The sequence below is a fragment of the Asterias rubens genome, chromosome 18 (assembly GCF_902459465.1).
Source record: "Asterias rubens chromosome 18, eAstRub1.3, whole genome shotgun sequence".
Taxonomy (NCBI): domain Eukaryota; kingdom Metazoa; phylum Echinodermata; class Asteroidea; order Forcipulatida; family Asteriidae; genus Asterias; species Asterias rubens.
In genome coordinates this window covers 8,216,223-8,228,665 of record NC_047079.1, presented here as the reverse complement: position 1 = coordinate 8,228,665, position 12,443 = coordinate 8,216,223, and the positions used below count along the sequence as shown (strand labels likewise).

The 12,443-nt window shown below is 38.0% G+C and overlaps 1 long non-coding RNA gene across 1 annotated transcript; it reads left to right on the top strand.

Annotated features, from left to right (window-relative positions):
* Positions 1–5,154: 5,154 nt before the first annotated feature.
* LOC117302139 lies at positions 5,155–10,931 on the top strand. Its single transcript, XR_004520393.1, has 3 exons — positions 5,155–5,186; positions 7,633–7,752; positions 10,612–10,931. It is a non-coding gene; the product is annotated as an uncharacterized LOC117302139 (long non-coding RNA).
* The last annotated feature ends 1,512 nt before the right edge of the window (positions 10,932–12,443 follow it).

Sequence of the window (12,443 nt, the reverse complement as noted above, 5' to 3'; positions counted from 1 at the left end):
AATGGCGTCTGCGTATGTGCTGATGACATCTAACTGCCAATATCCAAGGGCCTAGGCTACACAGCAAAGTGTTCCTGTCTCCCTGGTGGATGAAAAAATGCATTGCAGTCTAATGGATCAACAACAGATGTAAGAATGGCAACTATACTTGTCTTCACAAGAAACTAAAACAGTTTTTACACATGGAATAACATAACTTGAAAGAATTGTGCAGAGAGTTTGTTGCGCCAATCTTTTTTCAACAGTCTGCGACTTTGAGATGACAGAAACTTAGAAAAGTAGTGATTGAACTCAATTTTTGAGCTAATTTTGTGATTTGATTTTGAAGGAGTAGTTCCGTAATGATCATCAGATGATTACATTATATTAGTCTCTATATGGTTTGTACTGATGTGATTACAACTTTCTTTCAGATGGCGCTCCCCTAGAGGTCATTCTTTCTCTTCAGTCTGGTGGTGCAAATTGTGCTGATCTTGATGCAGTTCAAGAAAGAGCGCTAGATGGCGTCTATACAAGAATGCTACCAATGGCCCTTGATGTAAACTTGGAAGACCATCTATGCCCAACTTCCAACTCTTCGATGCCCAGCCAAGAGTATCTGTCAAGATCAGGAAACTGAGAATGAGGCTGGTTGGCCACTGTGTCCGCCATCCAGAGCTAGCTGTGAGCCCCCTAGTTCTCTTGGAACCCATCGATGGAAACAGGAGCAAGGGTAGGGGGAGACTAACATTCATAGATCAGCTGAAGAAGGACGCACCACACAACCAGAAACAACTGAGCTTAAGATGCTGATGCTGGACGGGGCGTGGAAGGCTGCCATCAGAGGTTCCCGAGATGGCGTCAGCTAAAGGCAACCTGTCGCTCAACTACTACTTACATACAGGTTATTGTGATGACTGCTTTTCTGCCATCCTGTCAACATGGACCATGAAGATGTGACATCACAGCATAGAGATACATGAAGTATTTCTAAACCTACGTATCAGGATCCTTGAAGGTAAAATATCTCTTTAAGCTAAAGTGCTATTCACTTGACAGCAACTTAAACGGGGTCTCTTGCTTAATTTTAGCCTGGTTGTAAAATGTAGAAATGTTTGACAAGATTTTGCAAGAGAACTTGGACAGAAGAAAAACATGGTTGTCCTTTCACACAAGGAACATTTTGTTAAATTTTACCACCAGGCTACAATTTAGCAAGGGACCCTTGCTAAAGTGCTCTTGTGTGAAAGGACTATAAGCTTGCTTTGATATTTGAGAAATCCACTAAGTGCAGAAATAAAACTTTGCTTATACACAAAAATTTAACTTATAAATCTTTTTTCTGTTCCGTTTTGTTTTATATCATATTACAGGATGAACAGAGTGGAACTAAGAGTTGATTACGTCAAGATGCTGAGCCACATTATGCAGCACCAATAAAACTGTTGCTTCAACACAGTCTTTGTAAAGGAGGACTGTTTCTTCATGATGACTGCCCTCATCTAAGGTCATATCCACCAGCTTCGACTGTTACTAAGGATGTACTTTGACCATTGAGTAGACGTTCCAAGAGCATGAACAACATTGAACAAATCTTCCAATGGATCTTGATATTACAGCATGATCATCCGGATTCATCTGCAGATTGAACTCACTAACACAAAGTTTTCTTATTGTGGAACAATGACTTGAATATTAGTATTGTTTGAAGCTTTGCATGGTGTGGATGTAGGAAGAAACTATAAATATATAGTAAACTTGTGGGTACAACAATGTGTAAATCTCGTTTGTGTTAGTGTTGACTCTGAAAAGAGCCAGTGTGGTCTTGACATTTTGAAACAGTAGACTCTGCGTGTCTTCAGGAGAAAGCTGGACTAGTAGTGGTGGTGGAGTTTAAGTAGCACTGGAGGGGATGCATATTGGGGCGGAAGGATCCAAGCTGTTCTTGACCTGTGATGCCAGTGAGTTGGAGTGTGAATTGTTGTGGTGAGCTGCTGCTGAAAGGGTTGGCTTGAGTATGGGTAATCAGATGTCGTTGATGAAAAACCTGATGTCTTGTGGAACTGTGTGATGTGCTTGTATCTCAATGGCGTCCCTGACTCTGCATCGGTGCAGAACTGGACTGGTGCGATGTGGATATGAATGAAGTTCCTGCTTCAAGCTGCCTATTGGTCAACTTACTTGTAATGATCGTACTTCATTACAAGTTTGTAGACAGAATACATAATAACTTGTAGTGATCGAATTCCTTACAAGTTAATGTATTCACATAAAAGATTGCATGTTTGTAATGAGGTACTTTATGACACTCATGCAATTATAACATACTTGCAATAAAGTACCTTATTGCAAGTATGTCACAGTTTCAAGTGCTTAATGAACTACTGCATTACAAGAATGAAACAAGTTAAGTAAATTTGTAATGCAATTGCTCATTACAATTATGAAACAACTTACGGTTGGAGGTAACTCATTACAATAAAGACAACAAGCTTGTCAGGAAGTGTATATGATTGGTTTAACATTACAAACTAATAAAGTTTAGTTTTACTATTACTGAATTTGAATATTGTATTAAATATGAATGGTAACTTTTATTGTGTGTCACTCTGTTTTTCCATTATTCATCCAAACAATATTATTAGTATCCTGGGGTACCCCCACATGGTGGCCACCATGTTCTTTTTATTAGTTAATATTTAAGGACATGTATATTGTGACACACATAAGGTTCAGTAACTCTTATTAATTACAATGGTCATGACATTGTATGATTATTCATGGTATTTGAGTCATCATTCATATGCTAATTAATTACAATGGCCATGGCATTGTCTGTTGTATATTGAGTGAATTTGGACCTCATTAATATGCTAACTAATGACAATGGTCATGACATTGTATGTGAACAATGGTGACATTATTTATATTATCTGATGGTAATTATGATGCATTAATGTAACATTTGGATCGGTAATTGTTATACCATGCAAGTTCTATAGTTGAGAGTGCTCGTTATAATGAGGGTATTATTTTGAATACAAAGAACATGCGATTAGTTTATTATCTGGTGTTAATTATTTGGCAAAATGCCACACTAAGATTGGTAATTGATATACCATTCACAACAGTTTTAAAGTTGAGAGTACTTGTTAACCAGGTTTTTTTATTACAAAAAGTGATGACAAGTTTGATATCTGCCTAGCTATTTGATGCTAATATCAGGGTTTTCCAGAGTACTTTCTCACAAGAGTGTTTCTTCACTCTGCAGACAAAGGGAGCTAGCCAAGTAGTCAAGACTTCAGATACAGGATATTAATTGAAATAAAGTGTATCTTATCTTAAACAAAGTAATTAGTTGGTTTTACTGCAAGAAAACGGTATATAAAATTTTCTTTAACCGCCTAATCATGGTCAACAACTTTAATTGAACAATTGAAAGCATTTCTTAAGTCATAGTTATTATAGATAAGTTTAAGTGGGGTTTTCCAGAGTATTTGTTATCTCTGGTTTTTCACTCCGTAGGCTAGGTATCAAAGGGGGGTAACATTTCAAAGAAGCAATTGTTGTAATGGTTACAAACTTGGATGTATTATGATCCCTTAAACTGTTGTGGGGTGGAAGATGACAACCTTCACGTGGTCCACCCTGTTGTTAACTAATGTCATCAAAGACCTTTTCGCAAATTCTTTTGCAAAGCGCTTACTGTTGAACGAGGTGCATGCTGATCCAGCTCGCAGTCAAACTTGATCGCTATGCATGCGTACCAAGTATTTGCGATGAGGTCAAAACCAATCTATGTAGCAACTCCTTGTTTTCATACTGGTGTTGTCTTGTAGCCTAATTATTTTTAGAAGGCCCTATTAATGCCTATTACCATAACTATCAATCACTTTACTTTGAAATGTTGTTCGCCCGTTACGTGTATAGTAAGTTTAAAATGTTCATTTTATTTTGCCAGGTTTTATGTCCATGGCTTTAGTGTGAAATAAATACCCTGATCATGTGAAACAAGAAACAACTGTGTGATATAGAATTAAAATAGTAAAATATTCAAATTACCCCTGTAAAAGACATTGCATTGTTTTGCCATTAGTGAAACATTTCTCATATCACATTGTACTTTAACCCAAAGCTGCTGTACTTCTTTATCGCCAAAACTATAAGAATAATCCCTAGAGGAAGACACAGTCTGAGAAGTGTTACAGCGGTAACGCTTCTTATACTTCTTTTGAGATATTGCCAAAACTCTTGTACTTCACATATCCAGGAAATTTGTTATTGGCATTAAGTAATTTTGTTTTTACACCGCAGTGAGGGGTTTTGTACTGAAACACTACCAAAACGTGTCTTGAGATGAGACTAAAATGTTGATGAAGCCCCTATACACATGTTCAAAAGAGTTGTATCGTAGTCTGCTACTCGAAACACGGCGACAGCGGCTGCACCCACCCGGCGTTGTTAGTTCTTCTATGAGGGCGCTATATACATTTAGTGGTCGATATCTGATGATACTGCAACCACTACCAATTGCTGTCTTGAGACGAGACTAAAATGTTGGTGACGCCCCTATACACATGTTCAAAAGAGTTGTATTGTAGTCTGCTACTCAAAACACGGCGACAGCGGCTGCACCCACCCCCGGCGTTGTTAGTTCTTTTATGAGGGCGCTATATAATTTTAGTGGTAAATTTTTAATGCAACGATAACAATAATTTAAAACTATCGACACCTTCTTGAAACAAACTCATACCAAGTCTACTTTTGAATATTTCAAACCATTAATAGTGTATTTCAACTTCTTTGGTGTTGTCCCACTTGATTCTCGGCCGCATTTTGTTTTTACACCGCAGCGAGGGGTTGTATACTGTAATACTGCCAAAACGTGTTTTGAGACGAGACTAAAATGTTGATGAAGCCCCTATACACATGTTCAAAAGAGTTGCATCATAGTCTGCTACTCAAAACACGGCCACGGCTGCAGCTGCATCCACCCACCAGTTGTTTATTCTCACTTGAGGGCGCTAACTTTTCATGCATTTGTAACGTCTTGGTTGAGTGACCGCAGTTAACGGTTGCTCTGACAGTTTCTTATCGCGATATCGTTATAGCGCCCTCTAAATTGAGGGCGCTCTAACAGACTGTGAAATGTTTCTCCCTGTCAAAGTCGTCTGCCCGAAAGACAAGTAAGACTGTATTAAAGAGAGGTAAGAAATCTTCAATTTTTCCAGTAGTTGTTCGGTTTTCGAGTCTCATAATAACAATATTAGGATCACAATATTATACAAGTCAAGAAGAATTCACCGCATCAGTTCTTTTTTTAATAAAGAGAAGTAATTCTGGATCGGAAAAAGGACGTCGGATCAATCGTTTGTTTATTCGGACGATAGTCATATTTTATACATAATTATTTTCCGATTTCGACCCCAAACTTTGATTGCAATTTACCGCGAGACTGTGCCAGCTCCGCGGTGACAAAAGCTCTTCTGTTTACTCACGGTCTGTGTTTATGCCAGGCTTTTCGTGCTAAGAACAAAGAACAAAGTTTTCTGTCGTAGGTTATGTCTCGAACATTTGAATGAATAATAATAGAATCAATAGATCAACTGACACTACAGACTGACTCTCTAGCTACTGCAGTAATTTACCAAAAATCCAAAGAGGGAATGGCGCCACCACTTTTTTCACTCATTTTTACAAAAAGTGATATCTCATTAAGGTAAATTAATGCCTCTGAAGAAGGTCCGGATTGGATCGAAAGCTAAGGCCATCTACCCTATTCATTATCATTAAGGTAAATTAGATACTAAATTATTTCGTATCTAATGAAAAAGTGGTGGCGCGGTGCCATACGGAAACTTTTCACAAGAGAGTGACAACTGTTTGGTCAACTGGAGTGAGCCACTGCACAGTTTGCTCATCAGTGTCTGTCCTGCATCACACACACAACTGTTTGGTCAATTGGAGTGAGCCACTGTACAGTTTGCTCATTAGTGTCTGTCCTGCATCACACACACAACTGTTTGGTCAATTGGAGTGAGCCACTGTACAGTTTGCTCATCAGTGTCTGTCCTGCATCACACACACAACTGTTTGGTCAATTGGAGTGAGCCACTGCACAGTTTGCTCATTAGTGTCTGTCCTGCATCACACACACAACTGTTTGGTCAATTGGAGTGAGCCACTGCACAGTTTGCTCATCAGTGTCTGTCCTGCATCACACACACAACTGTTTGGTCAATTGGAGTGAGCCACTGTACAGTTTGCTCACAGTGACAACTGTTTGGTCAATTGGAGTGAGCCACTGTACAGTTTGCTCATTAGTGTCTGTCCTGCATCACACACACAACTGTTTGGTCAATTGGAGTGAGCCACTGTACAGTTTGCTCACAGTGACAACTGTTTGGTCAATTGGAGTGAGCCACTGTACAGTTTGCTCATCAGTGTCTGTCCTGCATCACACACACAACTGTTTGGTCAACTGGAGTGAGCCACTGCACAGTTTGCTCATCAGTGTCTGTCCTGCATCACACACACAACTGTTTGGTCAATTGGAGTGTGCCACTGTACAGTTTGCTCATTAGTGTCTGTCCTGCATCACACACACAACTGTTTGGTCAATTGGAGTGAGCCACTGCACAGTTTGCTCATCAGTGTCTGTCCTGCATCACACACACAACTGTTTGGTCAATTGGAGTGTGCCACTGTACAGTTTGCTCATTAGTGTCTGTCCTGCATCACACACACAACTGTTTGGTCAATTGGAGTGAGCCACTGTACAGTTTGCTCATCAGTGTCTGTCCTGCATCACACACACATCTGTTTGGTCAATTGGAGTGAGCCACTGTACAGTTTGCTCATCAAGGTCTGTCCTGCATCACTCGCACAATTGGTCGTTGTGTCAAGTACGTTTCCACTTGTGCATATGTTGGGCAATCCTTGTGTATCTAGAGTTTGGATATGATTGGTTGTAAGCATGAGTGACTAGTGTCAAAGTTGTGACTATTGGTTGCTAAGTCAAGTCACGACTACCATTTTTCAACTAATACAAAAATAGTCCAGACTTCCTGCTAGGTGAACACATTGTGTCACTCAGATATTATTGACACAATCCTTCAATCCATTCAGCGTGATTTTTACTATTATTGCGCCTGTGGCAAAAAATATGCAACAATGCATCTTGGGAATTAATAAATAGTCGTGATTAATGTGTCAAACTTGCTGAGACGTGACTAGTCGAGTTGTAAATTTCACCAGTTGCTAAGGCCTAGTTGGTTTAGGGAGCACCACTATCACATGAGTTTATCAGAGCCATGGTCCAATTTCTTTCATCTGCTTATAGCACTAAAAGTAGCACAAGGAATTGTTGTAACTAGAGTAAAGTCAAACAGCCAACTTGTATCTTTGACTGCTACCCTGCTTATTTTGACTCAGAAGGAAATTGTAAAGCAAAGTTTTCTGCTTTATGGAAGTGGGCCAAGGAGGCTCTATGGAAACTAAGCAAATAATTGACCATTTGGAATAGCTGTAGTAAATAAACACTAAAGCTAAAATAAGGCAGTATTGCTGTATGATAAAATGAGTTCCTATTGTTAAGAATCTTTTGCCTTTGTCTGACATTGCTTTCTCACCTGTTATTTCATTTGGATCTAGGTTGTCAAGGCATTCATTGTATTGACACAGAATTACTCATCAAAGGACAAAGAACAACTCAGGACTGAAATCCAAGAACATGTCAAGAAAATAACGGCACCGTACAAATATCCAAGAAAGGTAAGCATTTATGTTGTGCAAGATCCACTTCTTTCGATTTAGAAATTGATCAGCCATTTGAATCAATAGATCCTTGATCAGAGGATTGAAGGTCACATGACCTGATCAATCAAACCATTACTTGACCTTTATTATAACATGTGTTGCTAGTACCATTCTGTTTTATAAATCACCCGCAGACCAGAATATGCATTGTCAGCAGTACAAATAAACACATTTATTAAAGGCAGTGGACACTATGGGTAATTAATCAAAATAATTATTGGCATAAAATCTTACTTGGTGACAAGTAATGGGGAGAGGTTGATGGTATAAAACATGTGAGAAATGGCTCCCTCTAAAGTGAGATAGTTTTCGAGAAAGAAGTAATTTTCCACAATTTGATTTCGAGACCTCAGATTTAGAGTTTGAGGTCTCAAAATGAAGCATCTAAATGCACACAACTTTGTGTGACAAGGGTGTTTTTTCTTTCATTATTATCTCACAACTTTGACTGCCAAATGAGATCAAATTTTCACAGGTTTGTTATTTTATGCATATGTTGAGATACACCAAGTGAGGAGTCTGGTTTTTGACAATTATTAACAGTGTCCACTGTCGTTAAACAGGTACTTGTACTTGTTTTTGACGGGGATGCTGTTTAATTTTGTTTATAACATGTTTGTTTACCATTAAAGGCAGTGGACACTATTGGTAATTATCAAAGACTAGCCTTCACAGTTGGTGTATCTCAACATATGCATAAAATAACAAACATGTGAACATTTGAGCTCAATCGGTCATTGAACTTGCAAGATAACAATGAAAGACCCTTGTCACACGAAGTTGTGTGCATTTAGATGGTTGATTTCGAGACCTCAAGTATGAAATCTTATTTCTTTCTCAAAAACTATGGCACATCAGAGGGTGCCGTTTCTCACAATATTTTATACCATCAACCTCTCCCCATTATAACTCGTTACTAAGAAAGGTGTTATGATAATACTTATTTTGAGTAATTACCAATAGTGTCCACTGCCTTTAAATGTAGTTTTGGTATTTGTACACTTCTGAATTTTTCTTAATTATTGGATTACAAAATCAGGCTTCAACCCTCAAGGTGTTGAGAAACTAAAAACACTTCTGCCATTGACGGCGTGTCTCAAAATGACAATACTTTGACGTCATGTGTGGGAGTTTGCTTTGTTATACCTCCACGCTGTAACAAAGTGGCTATACAAATTGGAGCTCCCACTTATGGCGTAACATGAGTGATGTAACGGAGCTTTTTAATAATAATAATAATAATAATAATAACTTATTTTTAAGATAGCGTCTTACATAAAAAATCTCAAAACGCTGTACAGTGTTTTACATGCGAATCTTTCAAAAAAACACTGCATATGGGTATTCCCAATGGTTGTCTTTTTACACAGTTAAAATCTATTTTGGTAAATTGACTCGATTTCCTTATTGATTAAAAACCTTACAAACGAAATTCAGCAAAGATCATGACTTGTAATGTTTGCTCATGTACCTGTTTAAGAACGCCAATAACACAATCTTGTATATTTGTCGTTCAATTGAAGTTACAAAGATCTCTGGGTGACTGGGTATGTTGACTGGGTATGTTGACTGGGTATGTTGACTGGGTATGTTGACTGGGTATGTTGACTGGGTATGTTGACTGGGTATGTTGACTCGGTATGTTGACTGGGTATGTTGACTGGGTATGTTGACTGGGTATGTTGACTGGGTATGTTGACTGCGTATGTTGACTGGGTATGTTGACTGGGTATGTTGACTGGGTATGTTGACTGGGTATGTTGACTGGGTATGTTGACTGGGTATGTTGACTGCGTATGTTGACTGCGTATGTTGACTGGGTATGTTGACTAGGTATGTTGACTAGGTATGTTGACTGGGTATGTTGACTGGGTATGTTGACTGCGTATGTTGACTGGGTATGTTGACTAGGTATGTGGACTGGTTATGTGGACTCACTGGGTATGTGGACTGGGTATTGTGACTGGGTGACTAGGTAAGTTGACATGCATTAACCTTTTAGTGTAGGTTGGATGTTATCCAAATGTCAGATAGTAGGAGGGTTTACTGTGTATTGTGTTGATTTATTCAAAACATGTTATAGTTCGCCGGCACAGTTCAATTATATATAATTTAACTTAAGTGGTGGTGTTAGGGTTATGACAGTTGGAGGGTTTAGAAAAAATGAATAAATAAACAGAAAACCTTCTGTTAGTTCTTCAACCACACACTTGTGAATCATAAACTTTACAGCTATTGGACATTTTCTGAACAGAACAAAAATTAAAAGTTCACAGATTTACAAATAAATTACAGGGTTTACAAAAGGTAAAGGTGAAACACTTTCCTTGAAATATTATTCCATGAAATGCTTTACTTTTTGAGAAAACATTAAAGTAATCATCAATTCTCGGTATCGAGAATAACGGATTTATTTTAAACACATGTCATGACACGGCGAAAGCGTGCGGAAACAAGGGTGGGTTTTCCCGTTATTTTCTCCCGAATCCGATGACCAAACGAGCCTAAATTTTCACAGGATTGGTATTTTATATTAAGTTGTGATACACGAAGTGTGGGCATTTGGACAATACTGTTTACCTGTTGTGCGATTGCTTTAACAAAAATTTGAAAGGCACTCCAAACTATTTTTGACCTTGCTAGTTTCTTGGCAACTTGTATCCCGTGGAAATTGAGCAATAGCCAAACCCCCAACTGAAACCCCCAATTGCACCACACCAGGGCACTATAGCGAAAATAGCTAGCTTGCCCCTACAGCTTCTGTTAACTATGAATTTTCATAATATTCTTGTTGTGTATTTTTCTCTTTGTCAGGTTAAGTTTGTTGAAAGTTTACCCAAGACTGTTAGTGGTAAAATCCGGCGTATTCAGCTGCGTATTGATGAATGGATCAAATGAAGCCTGTTACTAACGCTCAGAAACCACGACTCTGCCCTGAGGTAGCAAGAACCTCTGTTGACATTTGCCCTGAGATTAGTATCCAAGAATCGGTAAGCATTATACAGTAGCAGTTGCGTACTACATACCATAATTACTGGTAGACTGTTTTCTATCGTAAAGCCTGTAAGGAGATATTTCTGCTCATACTTTTATAATAATAATAATAATAATAATAATAATAATAATAACAATAATAATAATAATAATAATAATAATAATAACAATAACCCTTTTTTATACAGCGCTTTTCACATCGGAGGGCGTCCCAAAGCGCTTCACATTATTACCCCTGGTCACTGGGCCTTAAATCACTCCTTAAACCATCTCTACCTGGTGGGGAGTATACAGCCTTGTGCAACATTAATAAGCGCTACTCGGCTAAATCAATCACAAGAACCATCTCTGCCCTCACAGGTACCCATTTACCCCTGGGTGGAGAGAAGCATTTATAGTTAAATGTCACAACCGGGATTCGAACCCACACTCTGCTGAACTCTGCATCAGAGCTTGAGCTCGGTGCTCTTATCCGCTCGGCCACGACACCCTACCTTTATGTTGTAAATATTCTGGTGGCCGAGTCATCAGCGTGTGGGTTCAACTTCTAGTAATGACACGGTGTCCTTTATAGCAAGACACTTATATCTATAGTTACATCTCTTCACCCAGAGATGGTTCTAGTGATTGATTAAGCTCGGTGCATGTCATATTTAAAGTGTCTGTATTCATTTGGTAAATGACTCTGAAAATATAAAAGGCAATAAAAACTTACGTGGTAAGAAGTAAAACAGCTTTGGAAAATTTAATGCATTTTCTAATACAGAAACATTTCACTTCGAGGTACTACGGTTATCTAAAAACAATTTTTTTTTTACCCCCTAAATTTGAATAAAAAAATAACACATCTCAGATTGCATATTCCTAAAGGGATTATTCTTCCTGCGTGGACATATTTGCTCGCGAGGTTCGCTCAAAATTGTGATCACCTTTTGAAATGAAATTTTCAATGGTTAATTTTATTGTATATAACAAGAAACTTGAAACAATCAAACTGTGCCACAAATTAAAGGTGTACATGGCATTAGTCCCAGGAAGCTGAGATCGTGACCAGCGGTAATAAAGTTGGAAGGTACTAATGACACGGAGTGACTAATGTGAGCACTACTGATTATTATGTAATAACGCTACTTTTTATTAATGCCTATTTTTTAAACGTCTTCTTTATACTTGTTCTATCTACTTTATCTATCAAATGACAGTATTGCACACAAGTTATCTGTTTTTCAACTCGGTACTTTACTTTTTAAAAGTAAACTTGATTGGTTTATGAACCGAAAGTATGCTTTGAGTTAAGTTTAAAGGAACGTTACAGATTTGGTAAGAAACAAAAATCATGAAGATCACAGATTTACATAAAACTTACACGGTCTAATGATGATGATAGTTGAAAACATCCCTTGAAAAATTTCTGTCTCAAATTATGTCATATTTGGTGTTAATCGCTCAAAGATACAGGTTTGTCAGTTTATGTATATTGTGGATTACATAAAGTGCGTACACTGCCAACAACTGTTTTGTTAGCAAAAAACAATTGTGTAATGTTCCTTTAAGTCAAGCCATTCTATATTATTTAGGATGATAATGAAGGCCTAACAATAATTGTTATTTGAAATCTCTTATTCTCATCTTAGAGTGACAGAACATGCCTA